The sequence below is a fragment of the Silurus meridionalis genome, chromosome 23 (genome assembly GCF_014805685.1).
Source record: "Silurus meridionalis isolate SWU-2019-XX chromosome 23, ASM1480568v1, whole genome shotgun sequence".
NCBI lineage: Eukaryota > Metazoa > Chordata > Actinopteri > Siluriformes > Siluridae > Silurus > Silurus meridionalis.
The window spans coordinates 5,013,653-5,028,498 of NC_060906.1; the positions used below are offsets into that span (position 1 = coordinate 5,013,653).

Below are 14,846 nucleotides of genomic sequence, written 5' to 3' on the forward strand. Positions count from 1 at the left end.
TCACACTCACCACTGACCATCACACTGACCATCACACTCACAACACTGACCATCACACTGACATCACTAATCATCACACTCACATCACTGACCATCACACTCACATCACTGACCATCACACTCATCACTGACCATCACACTCATCACTGACCATCACACTCACCACTGACCATCACATCACTGACCATCACTCATCACTGATCATCACTCATCACTGATCATCACTCATCACTGATCATCACTCATCACTGACATCACTAATCACTGACCATCACACATCACTGACCATCACACTCACATCACTGACCATCACACTCATCACTGACCATCACACTCACACTGACCATCACTCATCACTGATCATCACACTCATCACTGACCATCACTCATCACTGACCATCATCACTGACCATCACATCATCACTGACCATCACACTCATCACTGACCATCACATGACCATCACACTCACATCACTGACCATTACACTCATCACTGACCATCACTCATCACTGACCATCACTCACATCACTGATCATCACACTCACATCACTGATCATTACACACATCACTGACCATCACATTCATCACTGACCATCACATCACTGATCATCACATCACTGATCATCACACTCACATCACTGACCATCACACTCATCACTGACCATCACACTCACAACACTGACCATCACACTCATCACTGACCATCACACTCACTGACCATCACACTCATCACTGACCATCACATCATCACTGACCATCACAATCATCACTGACCATCACATCACTGACCATTACACTCATCACTGACCATCACTCATCACTGACATCACACTCATCACTGACCATCACTCATCACTGACATCACACTCATCACTGACATCACACTCATCACTGACCATCACACTCATCACTGACATCACTAATCAACACACTCACATCACTGACCATCACATCATCACTGATCATCACATCACTGACCATCACTCATCACTGACATCACACTCATCACTGACCATCACACTCACATCACTGACCATCACACTCACTGACCATCACACCATCACTGACCATCACATTCACACCACTGACCATCACATTCATCACTGACCATCACACTCATCACTGATCATCACACTAATCACTGATTATCACACTAATCACTGATCATCACACTCATCACTGACATCACTAATCATCACACTCATCACTGACCATCACACTCATCACTGACCATCACAATCACATCACTGACCATCACGCTCACATCACTGAACATTACACTTACAACACTGACCATCACACTAATCACTGATCATCACACTCATATCACTGACCATTACACACTCATTCCCACCCACACTCATCGGATCCTTGGCAGAAACATCATACAGAAATGAAGATATTGAGATATTAGAGGAGATCACATGATCACATGTACGTGTAGGTGATTGGTGTTTTTAAGGAGTTCTCCTGTGACTCCCTCGATGATGAACTGGTGCTGATGGTGTGTGAGGATGGAAAAGTGTTTGCTAATGAAGGTAACAGGCTCCATCTCACCAATAACAACCTCAAGGAACTGTTTGAACATGGCCTCCAGTTTCCAGGAACCAAAGAGTACTATCGAGGTCAAAGCTTTGAGGACATGATGAGATGGACTTCAGTGTTTCTAAGTTTAATTCCAGCTTCAAGAGCTTCCTGATTTTCAATCTCTCATATAAAACCTTTACATGATCGAAGATCATCGATCTTCACAAACCTTTTACACAATATCATCTACTGATACAGAACAGCATTTAGCATAATATAAGGAACAATAAGAATAATTATGCATTATTCAGTTATAAATAACACTTATTTATAATTAATATTATCTTTTTATTTTCTTGATATTTTGAGTCAGGGAGATCCCTTAATGTCTAAAATCAAACACTAAATACTTATGATAAATCACACAGAAATATTATAACTTTAGTATTTAAATACATTGTAGACTTAACAGAGTGGAAGTGTAGTGTGTGTGTGTGTGTGTGTGTGTGTGTGTGTGTGTGTGTGTGTGTGTGTGTGTGTGTGTGGGTTTACAGTGTTTAATGAAGAACACAGTTATTAGTGTTGCACAAGTCAGCTCACTCTTAGTGTCGGTCTCAAGTCCGGATAAATGTGGAGGATTGTGTTATGAAGGACATCCAGCGTAAAACATGGCTTTAAGGAGAGGAATGTGGAAGGGCAAATTGTGGTGGATTTTGCTAAAAGGATGGATTTTGCTAAATGGCAGTGGTGAACACGTATTTAAAGAAGAATGAGGATCATAGAGTGATGTATAAGAGTGGAGGAAGGTGCACACAGGTGGACGATGTTCTATGGAGGAGATGCACCCTGAAGGAGATTGAAGACAGGAAGGTGATGGCAGGGGACAGTGTAGCTAGACAGCATCGGATGGTGGTCTGTAGGATGGTTTTGGAGGTGAAGAAGAAGAGGAGGAGGGTGAAGACTGAAAGAAGTATAAGATGGTGAAAACTGAAAGAGGAAGAGTGTAGTGTGAGGTTCAGGGAGGAGGTCAGACAGGGGCTCGGTGGTGGTGAAGAGGTGATGGATGATTGGGGAACTACTGCAGGAGTGATAAGGGAGAGTATGTATGGTTTAGAGACAGTGGCATTGAGTAAAAGACAGTAGGTGAAGCTGGAGGTAGCAGAGCTGAAGATGTTGAGATGTTCGTTGGGAGTGATGACGATGGACAGGATTACAAACGAGTTTATTAGAGGGACAGCGCATGTAGGACATTTTGAAGACAAGGTGAGGGAAGTGAGATTGAGATGGTTTGGACATGTGCAGAGGAGGGACATGGGGAATATCAGTAGGAGAATTCTGAGGATGGAAACACCAGGAAGGAGGAAAAGAGGAAGACCAAGGAGGAGGTTTATGGATGTGGTGAGGGAAGACATGCAGGTAGTTGGTATGAAAGAGGCAGATTGGACAGTGGGGTATGGAGACGGATGATTCGCTGTGGAGACCCCTAATGGGAGCAGCCGAAGGAAAAAGAAGAAGAAATAAATAACAAATATCAATACCAAACAAATAAGTACAAAACTAGAACACTGTGATCAAATGTTTATTTCATGTTGTGCATGTCTTGTTGAGCACAAAGTCCTCGTTATCCACATTGAAATACACTATATAAACAAACGAAAAAAAGTATAGAGAAAGCGAAGAGATAGAAGTATTTACAAATAACCAAATAAATAACAAATAAATAACAAACAACTAACAATAAACAAATAACCAAAAAACTAGAACACTGATCACTGTTAATTTACACTGAATGCTTTTATAGTATCATCATCATAAACTTGTTTGATGCTGTAGCGACTTCTGTTTTCCTCAGATCTTTTTTCCATACATCCTGTCATTAATCCATCAAAGTAATCTGTCATTGTTTGTACTAAATGTTGTAACTGGTGGCTGTTGGAAATTGTGGCCATATTATTTCTAACAATGAAGTATTTACTTATGGCTTCAGTCTCAGCACAGTTACCAGGAGTATTTTTATTTTTTTGTGTGTTCAGGTAAAGAAAACAGCTGATTGCAGGTGAAACATGGTGGTGGTTTCACCTTGCTCAGGTTCTTCAATTTGTACCCTCTACAGCTAACACCACTCAGAAGTTGTAAACGTTCTGCATCTCTACAGTCATCTGGAAACACTGACATCACAACAGAGGCCACTTTGGGATGGCAGACATAAAGACAGGAAACAGCAGTCATGATCTTGTTGGCAATGTGACTTCCACAGGACAGAGGCACTCCATAGTATCCACACCTGCCACTCTCACAGATGCACATGACGGTGGGAATCAGAGGATATTGACCACCTGATTTGTGACAATTATCCAATAAATCAGGAAAAATCTGCTTATGCACCACTGCAGCTGCATCGGTTGAGCCGTACAATGTTGTGGTCTGAGAGAAAAGACATCAGTGAAATTTGGAGGGAAATAAAAGTCATTATATTATTCTAACTGATTCTGTTTCAGGCCAGTTCCAGGAAGTAGGAGAAAGGTGTTTTAAGAGGAACATTTGAATGGCCCTGTGAAAGCTTCCATAGTACTCCTTAATATCTCACTATCTTCAAAGATCTTCTCTGGTTCGTACAATTCTGAATGGATGTGACCTAAGAACAGGATGCTGTGGAGTATCTTGAGGAGAAATGAAAGAATATTATAAGAGCAGTGTGGGTGGGAGTTTGGGGGTCTCTGTTGTGTAAGTGTGAGCTGATAGACACAGTTCTGTGTGATGGAGAATGAATGAAACCCAGTCAAAGATTCAGCACAATAAATAAGATAAATCTGGTACTGAATGATTTCTGGATGGTTTATTTTAACCCTCTCCTGCACAGCGTTGCCCTCAGGCAACAAAAACAAATTCTTAAGCCCCAAATCTAGTGGATGTCTCTTTAAATTTTTTCAATCAACTAGAACAGGGGTCACCAACCTTTTTGACACTGAGAGCTACTTCTTGGGTACCGACTAATGTGAAGGGCTACCAGTTTGATACACACTTCTGAAAAACCAAGTTTGCTCAATTTACCTTTAATTATATGTTATTATTAATAATGAATGATATTTATCTATGTCAGGGTCAAACTCAATTGCACATGGGGCCAAAACTCAAAGCACACTTTAGGTGGCGGGCCAAACAGGAGAAACATTTATTGAACACACTAAAACAATGTTTTTTTTTTTAACATAAATATGAATAAATACAGACAGGAATATTATTCCAGAATAAATAAACTTAAATGTTAAATAAATAGCTCTCCATAAAAATCTCCTGTCCAAATTATACAAGTTAGAAATATGAACATGCTGCAAAAAACCCTGAACAAATCAATAAAATTGTGCTTCTAAGCAAATGTTAAAATCACAACAAATCAAAACAATCAGATTTCTTTGCTCTTATGCCATTTTATAAAAAATTATCTTAAACTTTAAATAACTTAAACAGTCAAACACCAGACGTCTCACAGCTTCATCATGCAGCTCTTCAGAAACTCTCCCTCAGTAAATAACCAGCTGGTGTGAGTCTGATTTCTCCTCTGTTTTCACACCAGCTTCACTTTGTGATTTTGCTCTGGTGAAAAACGTCTGCTGAAATGTCAGATTCTTCTTTAACTCTTCTACTTTCTGTATCTTCTGCTCTGCATTCAGGTTTTTCAGCTTCTCCTGATGTTTTGTCTCGTAATGCGTCTTAGATTCAATTCTTCAATTACAGCCACATTCTCTCCACTAATAAGACACACGTGTTTATGGGCAGTGTCAGTAAACATCTACTCAGAATCCCATCGGTTTTAAAAGGCTCTGTTTTCAGAATCCACTTTTTTCTTTACCACTGTGAGGCGCTGTTTCATAATAACTTTACAATAGAGTTAAATACATCAACAGAAGCTCCACTTGATTGACACTGGAATGTTCCCAGGTGATCTAGCGTTCTGTTAGGGAGCTGAAGCGCTGCATTATGGGATCTGTAGTTTGTGTTATCAGAGCTACATATCACACACAAACAAAAAATATGGTAACGCTTCACGATTTTGCGTGTCATCCTTGCGCAGGGGCCATGCTAATCTTCTCTGTATCGTTCCAATTTTAGTATACATTAATAACAATAATAATGGATCTTTATAAAATCATCTCGTGGGCTGGATATAATTGTACGTCGGGCCTGATGTGACACTGAGTTTAACACCCCTGATCTATGTGAAGACACTGATCATCTTAATGATTTCTCACAATAATTATCAACAATGATTTAACAAAGTAGGAAACAGCTATTTTTAAAAAAGGCCCACAGGTGACTCATGTGGTCCTTGCATCCGACCTGGTGCCCGCGGGCACCATGTTGGTGACCCCTGCTTCATGGTGTTAATTTTGACCAACCGATAGCTCTGACAATAGTCATCTTTGTTTTCAATAACCCTAAAGATATTCCCATGATCCTCCCATGCAAATATCATTGGTTTAAACATACTTTAACTGAGACGTGATTTGACGTGTCACTGAAACTTGAATTGTGAATACATAGGATTGTTTTTACTCTGGACAGGCAACACAGAAGATGATGCGGGTTAACAGAATAATTCACAAGTCACTGTTATATGAACAATAAAACATTTAATTTAAATTACCGGAAAATCTACAAAAATGTCAAATAATAAAATATAATAGATGCAAACACACAAAAGGTACAAATAATATTTCAAAATGATGTATATATTAGTGAAAGAGGCACAGGGTTTATTTGTATTTTTGTTATTAATTTTAAATCTGATTAAACATTTAAGGAGATTATTTTCTTTATGTGGTTTGATCTATAGGTGGTGGTGAGGGTTTGTGTGTGTGTGTGTGTGTGTGTGTGTGTGTGTGTGTGTGTGTGTGTGTGTGTGTGTGTGTGTGCGTGTGTTTCTGTCTGAGTTTTAGCCTGTGCATCTTCCGGGATCTGAAGTTCCAGGTGCCACCCAGTAAACTCCATGCAGTGGGTCCAGTAGAATGGGGAGTAATACAAACAGAGACACAGGGTTTTTATGTTTGTTGTTGTTATTGTTTTAAAATCTGATTAAAAAATGTGAGAAATTATTTTGTGTTATTTCATCTTTAGGCGATGGTGAAGGTTTGGAGGTGGTTGAAACATACACCTCATATAAAGAATCTAAAAAACAACAAGAAATATGTCACACATTTTAACAGCAGGAACAAGAAGCACCAAGTCTTCAGAATGCAGCCACATCATTATTCACATATCAGCTCACTGTATTTTCATGTGAAACAAACATGTAACATCTGTAACTTCACAGTGAGGTTCTGTAACAGCATGTGCTATTGAGGAGATACTTACAGCACATGTGTCTGGACTCTAAAGTCTGTTCCCAATGATCCTGACAGGAACAACAATAACTACAAAGGAAGATAAGGAACATACTGTGTGATCTCTAACACGTTAATTCACACACTTGTTCACACACTCATTCACACACTCGCTCACACACTCATTCACAAACTCGCTCACACACTCGCTCACACACTCGCTCACACACTCATTCACAAACTCGCTCACACACTCGCTCACACACTCGTTCACAGTGGTTCTGTAACAGCATCCGCTTTAAAGAGAAACTTACTTCAGTTTGGATTCTGCGGAGGTCCAATAATATTATTGTGCCTGATGTCACCAACATCAATTCTGTTTATTCTGGGAGCATCTCCCATTTCATTTGTCCTTCTGGGTATCCTGAGAGAGAGAGAGATGGTAAGGAACTTAGATTTGCTAGATAATACACATGTACTCAACACACACTTATAAAGCTTTCGCTCAGCAGCTCTCAGTGTCTCTCTGTTTTCAGTTTCATCAATATGTCTGGTAATTGTGTAATCTGAGAGGAACTTTAGCTATTTCTTTAACTGCGTCAGGGCCGAGCATCTTGTTGACAGCGGCTTTGCAGGCGGGGGGCATTAATGTCTCTGCCACAGTGTGGGGCTTTTTTTGATTAGGCTACGAGTTGTAGCCTAGGTTTCACCTTTGGGTTTTTGAGATATTGGTGTGTGTGTGTGTGTGTGTGTGTGTGTGTGTGTGTGTGTGTGTGTGTGTGTGTGTGTGTGTGTCATGTATGTCGGTAGAAGCATGGGGTATATTGGAGAAGGCTAAGGAGGAAAAAAGAAAGGCTAAGGAGAAAGTTTAGGGATGTGGTGAGAGAAGACATGCAGGTGGTTGGTTTGAAAGATGATACACTGTAGTGACCACTAATAGGAGCAGCTGAAAGAAGAAGAAGAAGAAGGAGACAGACAGGCTTGCATATTGTTCTTTGTAAAAAAAAAAAAAAAACGGCTTTCCTCTTGCCCCCTACCCCACAGCCCAGACTTGTACAGAATACAGCTGTCAACACCCGCCAGAAATTCCTGTAGTTCCTCTAGTGTTGCTATTAGCCTGTTGGTAGCTCTATAATTAGTTTCTCCTCATCCTCTTATCATATATATATATATATATATATATATATATATATATATATATATATATATATATATAGTGGTGTGAAAAAGTGTTTGCCCCTTCATGATTTCTTATTTTTTTGCATGTTTGTCACTCTTTAATGTTTCAGATCATCAAACTAATTTAAATATTAGTAAACGATACACAAATTAACACGACATGCAGTTAAAAATTTTTTTTTTACTTTTTTTTTATTATTATTTAGGGAAAACAAAACCCAAAACAACATGGCCCTGTGTGAAATACTTCAATTTCTCTCCCACACCCAGGCCTGATTACTGCTACACCTGTTAGCAATCAAGAAATCTCTTAAATAGGACCTGCCTGATAAAGTGAAGTCGACCAAAAGCTCCTCAAAAGCGAGACATCAAGCCAAGAGCCAAATAAATTCAGAAACAAATGAGAAAGTAATTGATATCTATCAGTCTGGAAAAGGTTAAAAAGCCACTTCTAAAGCTTTGGGACTCCAGCGAACCACAGTGAGAGAAATTATTCACAAATAGCAAAAACATGGAACATTGTAGACTCTTGGGGACTCTTGGGAACCTTCCCAAGAGTGGCCAGCTGACCAAAATTACCCCAAGAGCACAGCGACGACTCATCCAAGAGGTCACAAAAGACCCCACAACAGCATTCAAAGAACTGCAGGCCTTACATGCCTCAGTCAATAACAGTTATACCAGAGGTCAGAGTAAATTAATAACAGTTATACCAGAGGTCAGAGTAAATTAATAATAGCAGTTATACCAAAGGTCAGAGTAAATTATTAATAGCAGTTATACCAGAGGTCAAAGTAAATTAATAGCAGTTATACCAGAGGTCAGAGTAAATTAATAGCAGTTATACCAGAGATCAGGGTTAATTAATAATAGCAGTTATACCAGGGATCAGATTAAATTAATAACTGTTATACAAGAGGTCAGAGTAAATTAATAACAGTTATACCAGAGTCCATTGTAAATTAATAGCAGTTATACCAGAGGTCAGAGTAAATTTATAATAATAGAAGTTATACCAGAGGTCAGTGTGAATTAATAGCAGTTATACCAGAGGTCAGAGTAAATTAATAATAGCAGTTATACCAGAGATCAGAGTAAATTAATAACAGTTATACCAGAGGTCATAGTAAATTATTAATAGCAGTTATACCAGAGGTCAGAGTAAATTATTAATAGCAATTATACCAGAGGTCAGAGTAAATTAATAACAGTTATACCAGAGATCAGAGAAAATTATTAATAGCAGTTAAACCAGAGGTCAGAGTAAATTAATAACAGTTATACCAGAGATCATAGTAAATTATTAATATCAGTTATACCAGAGGTCAGAGTAAATTAATAATAGCAGTTATACCAGAGGTCAGAGTAAATTAATAACAGTTAAACCAGAGGTCAGAGTAAATTATAGCAGTTATACCAGAGGTCAGAGTAAATTAATAACAGTTATACAAGAAATCAGAGTAATTTTTAATAGTAGTTATACCAGAGGTTAGAGTAAATTAATAACAGTTATACCAGAGGTCAGAGTAAATTAATAGCAGTTATACCAGAGGTCAGTGTAAATTAATAATAGCAGTTATACCAGAGGTCAGAGTAAATTAAAAATAGTTATACCAGAGGTCAGATTACATTATTAGCAGTTATACCAGAGAGTAAATTATTAATAGCAGTTATACCAGAGATCAGAGTAAATTATTAATAGCAGTTATACCAGAGGTCAGAGTAAATTAATAGCAGTTATACCAGAGGTCAGAGTAAATTAATACCAGTTATACCAGAGGTCAGAGTAAATTAATAACAGTTATACCAGAGGTCAGAGTAAATTAATAACAGTTATACCAGAGGTCAGAGTAAATTAATAGCAGTTATACCAGAGGTCAGAGTAAATTAATAGCAGTTATACCAGAGGTCAGAGTAAATTATTAATAGCAGTTATACCAGAGGTCAGAGTAAATTAATAGCAGTTATACCAGAGGTCAGAGTAAATTAATAACAGTTATACCAGAGGTCAGAGTAAATTATTAGCAGTTATAATAGAGATCAGAGAAAATAATAATAGCAGTTATAGCAGAACCAGGCGTTGGCTTGCACCGTTCAGGCCGTCAGATGGCTTTTTGCAGGCGTTCTGGAGGTTCAACTTTTAGGTTCTTAATTGATGTGTCGTCGGGATATTGGGGACGGTAGCGATCGAAGGGGCCGCCTATGTGCGTCTGGAGGTTTGAGCCAGAGAAAGGAAGCTGATTCATGGGCTTTTCTTTTCTTTCCTGCACCCTCCCCTCTGGTTCTGTTGCCTTGTTGAATTTCAAACTCCTATGGAGATTCACTGAGCTCATAGCAGCCACGGTGCTCTCTTCTGGGCATGGGATGTTGATATTGTGGGAGAGGATCCCATGCACCTAAATGAACACCGTGGCTGCTCTGAGCTCCAGAGGATGAGTCTTTGTAATGTTTTATCAGCCTGCAGAGATGAAGGCCAAATTCTTTACAAGGTGACAGAACCAGGCGTTGGCTTGCACCGTTCAGGCCGTCAGATGGCTTTTTGCAGGCGTTCTGGAGGTTCAACTTTTAGGTTCTTAATTGATGTGTCGTCGGGATATTGGGGACGGTAGCGATCGAAGGGGCCGCCTATGTGCGTCTGGAGGTTTGAGCCAGAGAAAGGAAGCTGATTCATGGGCTTTTCTTTTCTTTCCTGCACCCTCCCCTCTGGTTCTGTTGCCTTGTTGAATTTCAAACTCCTATGGAGATTCACTGAGCTCATAGCAGCCACGGTGCTCTCTTCTGGGCATGGGATGTTGATATTGTGGGAGAGGATCCCATGCACCTAAATGAACACCGTGGCTGCTCTGAGCTCCAGAGGATGAGTCTTTGTAATGTTTTATCAGCCTGCAGAGATGAAGGCCAAATTCTTTACAAGGTGACAGAACCAGGCGTTGGCTTGCACCGTTCAGGCCGTCAGATGGCTTTTTGCAGGCGTTCTGGAGGTTCAACTTTTAGGTTCTTAATGATGTGTCGTCGGGATATTGGGGGACGGTAGCGATCGAAGGGGGCCAAGCACTCGAAACGCCTATGTGCGTCTGGAGGTTTGAGCCAGAGAAAGGAAGCTGATTCATGGGCTTTTCTTTTCTTTCCTGCACCCTCCCCTCTGGTTCTGTTGCCTTGTTGAATTTCAAACTCCTATGGAGATTCACTGAGCTCATAGCAGCCACGGTGCTCTCTTCTGGGCATGGGATGTTGATATTGTGGGAGAGGATCCCATGCACCTAAATGAACACCGTGGCTGCTCTGAGCTCCAGAGGATGAGTCTTTGTAATGTTTTATCAGCCTGCAGAGATGAAGGCCAAATTCTTTACAAGGTGACAGAACCAGAGCGTTGGCTTGCACCGTTCCAGGCCGTCAGATGGCTTTTTGCAGGCGTTCTGGAGGTTCAACTTTTTAGGTTCTTAACTGATGTGTCATCGGGATATTGGGGGACGGTAGCGATCGAAGGGGGCCAAGCACTCGAAACGCCTATGTGCGTCTGGAGGTTTGAGCCAGAGAAAGGAAGCTGATTCATGGGCTTTTCTTTTTCTTTCCCTGCACCCTCCCCCCTCTGGTTCTGTTGCCTTGTTGGGGAATTTCAAACTCCTATGGAGATTCCACTGGAGCTCATAGCAGCCACGGTGCTCTCTTCTGGGCATGGGATGTTGGATATTGTGGGAGAGGATCCCATGCACCTAAATGAACACCGTGGCTGCTCTGAGCTCCAGAGGATGAGTCTTTGTAATGTTTTATCAGCCTGCAGAGATGAAGGCCAAATTCTTTACAAGGTGACAGAACCAGGCGTTGGCTTGCACCGTTCCAGGCCGTCAGATGGCTTTTTGCAGGCGTTCTGGAGGTTCAACTTTTTAGGTTCTTAATTGATGTGTCGTCGGGATATTGGGGGACGGTAGCGATCGAAGGGGGCCAAGCACTCGAAACGCCTATGTGCGTCTGGAGGTTTGAGCCAGAGAAAGGAAGCTGATTCATGGGCTTTTCTTTTTCTTTCCCTGCACCCTCCCCCCTCTGGTTCTGTTGCCTTGTTGGGGAATTTCAAACTCCTATGGAGATTCCACTGGAGCTCATAGCAGCCACGGTGCTCTCTTCTGGGCATGGGATGTTGGATATTGTGGGAGAGGATCCCATGCACCTAAATGAACACCGTGGCTGCTCTGAGCTCCAGAGGATGAGTCTTTGTAATGTTTTATCAGCCTGCAGAGATGAAGGCCAAATTCTTTACAAGGTGACAGAACCAGGGCGTTTGTGTGCACTAAGCCACGTCAGATTATGGTTCTATGGGGAGTCAGTGCTCATGGTTCAGGGTCCAGAGACATGTCTTGTGTCACTGTGGTGAAATCAGAACCGCTAGGTAAATTTCATTTGGTTTGACATGATGTTTCTGCTTCCTTAACTTTCATTCTAACCAATGTATTATTCTTTGTGCTAGTGGTGGCATGGAGTCCTGCTGAAATCATGACTCTCCATCTTCACAGTCCATTGGAGTTAAGTTTCTACTGAAGTATCAGATGTCTGTACACTTATAAACAGCTCTGCTCTCTGCCTGCTCTAACATTTATTCATTTTTTTCTGAATGTGAAGGATGAGAATTCACAGGAATAACAGAAGAAAATGGCACCATAAGGTTTGGAAAGCATGATCTTTCACCTACTGATATCAGAACCTATGCTAGCCTTCTTTTCTTTAAATATAGATAGATTAGTATATTAGTATAAGACATGTCGCGGTATTCGGTAATGCAGTAAATCGCAGTAATGAATATGCACAGTATTGTTATCGCAGACATTTCAAAATAGGGTGAATAACTGTAGATCCAAATGTAGAAGTTTAGAAAGTGTCTTAGCTGCTTTTTCATGCTAATACACTGCGTGTATGCTGTGTAAAAGACACATGTAATGTCTCTGATGTAAACAGTCTCCACGTGGAGGAGAAACATGGCGTAAGGTGGAACACTGACGATAATTTATGCCCCTTCTAAAAGGGTAAAGTCAAAGGTTTGGAAATATTTTGGGTAGCGGAAAATGCTGAGGGACTGCTGGTGAAAGACGATTTCTCTTTGTGTGAAACATGTGGAGGGAAAGTAGCAGCCAAACACCAGAACACGTCCAACATGTTCGCTCATCTTCCAGACAACCATCCAGTGCGATTCAGGAAAATAATTGTAATTTTACTTCTTATTTCCGTGTCGTACAACATATAAAATTTTTTTTCCACAGAATTGAATACCGTGATAAAACCTTACGGTATTATGCATTTGCCGGCTCGTGCTGTGGCTGTAGTGCAGCAGATCCAGGACATCACCATCAGACGTCGCACGTGCCGAACAATGTGCCGCGGCTTGTCTGAGCTTCAGAGTCCCTGAAATTTGTATAATGTTCCTTAGATAAAATCCCCCTGAAAAACAGAAGAACCAGAGGCTCACCATGCAACATCTCAAGACCAAAAGAGCACAGAGGATGTGCTGAGCTCCAGAGCATGAGTCCTTAAACTTTTTTTTCATGCTCCAGAGATCCAATCCACTGTCCCCTACAGGGTGGTAGAACCAGGACACTAATCTCTTACACTAAGGCATTTTGGCAATGTCTTTGGGCAGGCGCTCTGGAGGTCCCGCTCTTGAATCGTTTCGCTGTGATATTTATGTTGCACAAGCACTGAAAACGATGACGAGCATCACGTGCTTCTCCTTCTTTCTCCTCTTTTCTTTCTCTTTCCATGCACACTCCCACATCAATAGATTAGAACGCAACCCACACTTAGATTAGATTAGATGAGAATAAAAGGCAATTTTTTTTATAGATTTTTATATTTGTATAGCACCAGCACACCTACAAACCATGCTGAACCTGCTGAAATCATGACTCTCCATCTTCACCGTCCATTACAGTTAAGTTTCTACTGAAGAATCAGATCTCTGTACACTTATATACAGCTCTGCTCTCTGGCTGCTCTTACATTTATTCTTTTCTTTTCTGAATGTGGCAGAATGTGTATTCTGCTGAAATCCAATGAGAAAAGAGCAGCAATAAGGCTTGGAGGAATTTAACCTTTAAGCAAATAAAGCAGGACCTATGCTCCAAACCAAAACTTCTTGCAAAGGAGGTACAGTATCGCAACAGAGCCCATAAATAGAAACTGAATTATGTTGCTGTCAAACCGAATGTAAATGACATGATTTCACCACAGTGACACAAGACATGTCTGACTCACGGATCATGTTGATAGACTGTAGGAAGAACCAGCCCCAGAATACCCATTATACTGTGTGACTCCGCTTTTGACTTTCCATTGTGTAATCCCTTACTTCAGCTTCTGCTAATAATAATAATAATAATAATAATAATAATAATAATAAACAATAATAACTGACATATTAGTTATACCAGAGGTCAGAGTAAATTAATAGCAGTTATAACAGAGATCAGTGTAAATTAATAACAGTTATACCAGAGGTCAGAGTAAATTAATAACAGTAGTTATACCAGAGGTCAGAGTAAATTAATAGCAGTTATACCAGAGCTCAGAGTAAATTAATAGCAGTTATACCAGAGGTCAGAGTAAATTAATAGCAGTTATACCAGAGGTCAGAGTAAATTAATAGCAGTTATACCAGAGATCAGAGAAAATTATTAATAGCAGTTATACCAGAGGTCAGAGTAAATTAATAATAGCAGTTATACCAGAGGTCAGATTAAATTAAAAATAGTTATACCAGAGGTCAGATTACATTATTAGCAGTTATACCAGAGAGTAAATTATTAATAGCAGTTATACCAGAGATCAGAGAA

General features: G+C 40.3%; 1 protein-coding gene and 1 non-coding gene across 2 annotated transcripts in view; one reads left to right on the plus strand and one right to left on the minus strand.

The window, feature by feature from the left end:
* The window catches only part of LOC124377359 (NACHT, LRR and PYD domains-containing protein 12-like), an 839,056-nt gene that overhangs the window by 331,611 nt on the left and 492,599 nt on the right, over nt 1–14,846 (plus strand). The gene's annotated exons all lie outside the window — the stretch shown is intronic.
* LOC124377491 lies at nt 5,556–5,658 on the minus strand. The gene has a single exon (XR_006924109.1). It is a non-coding gene; the product is annotated as a U6 spliceosomal RNA (small nuclear RNA).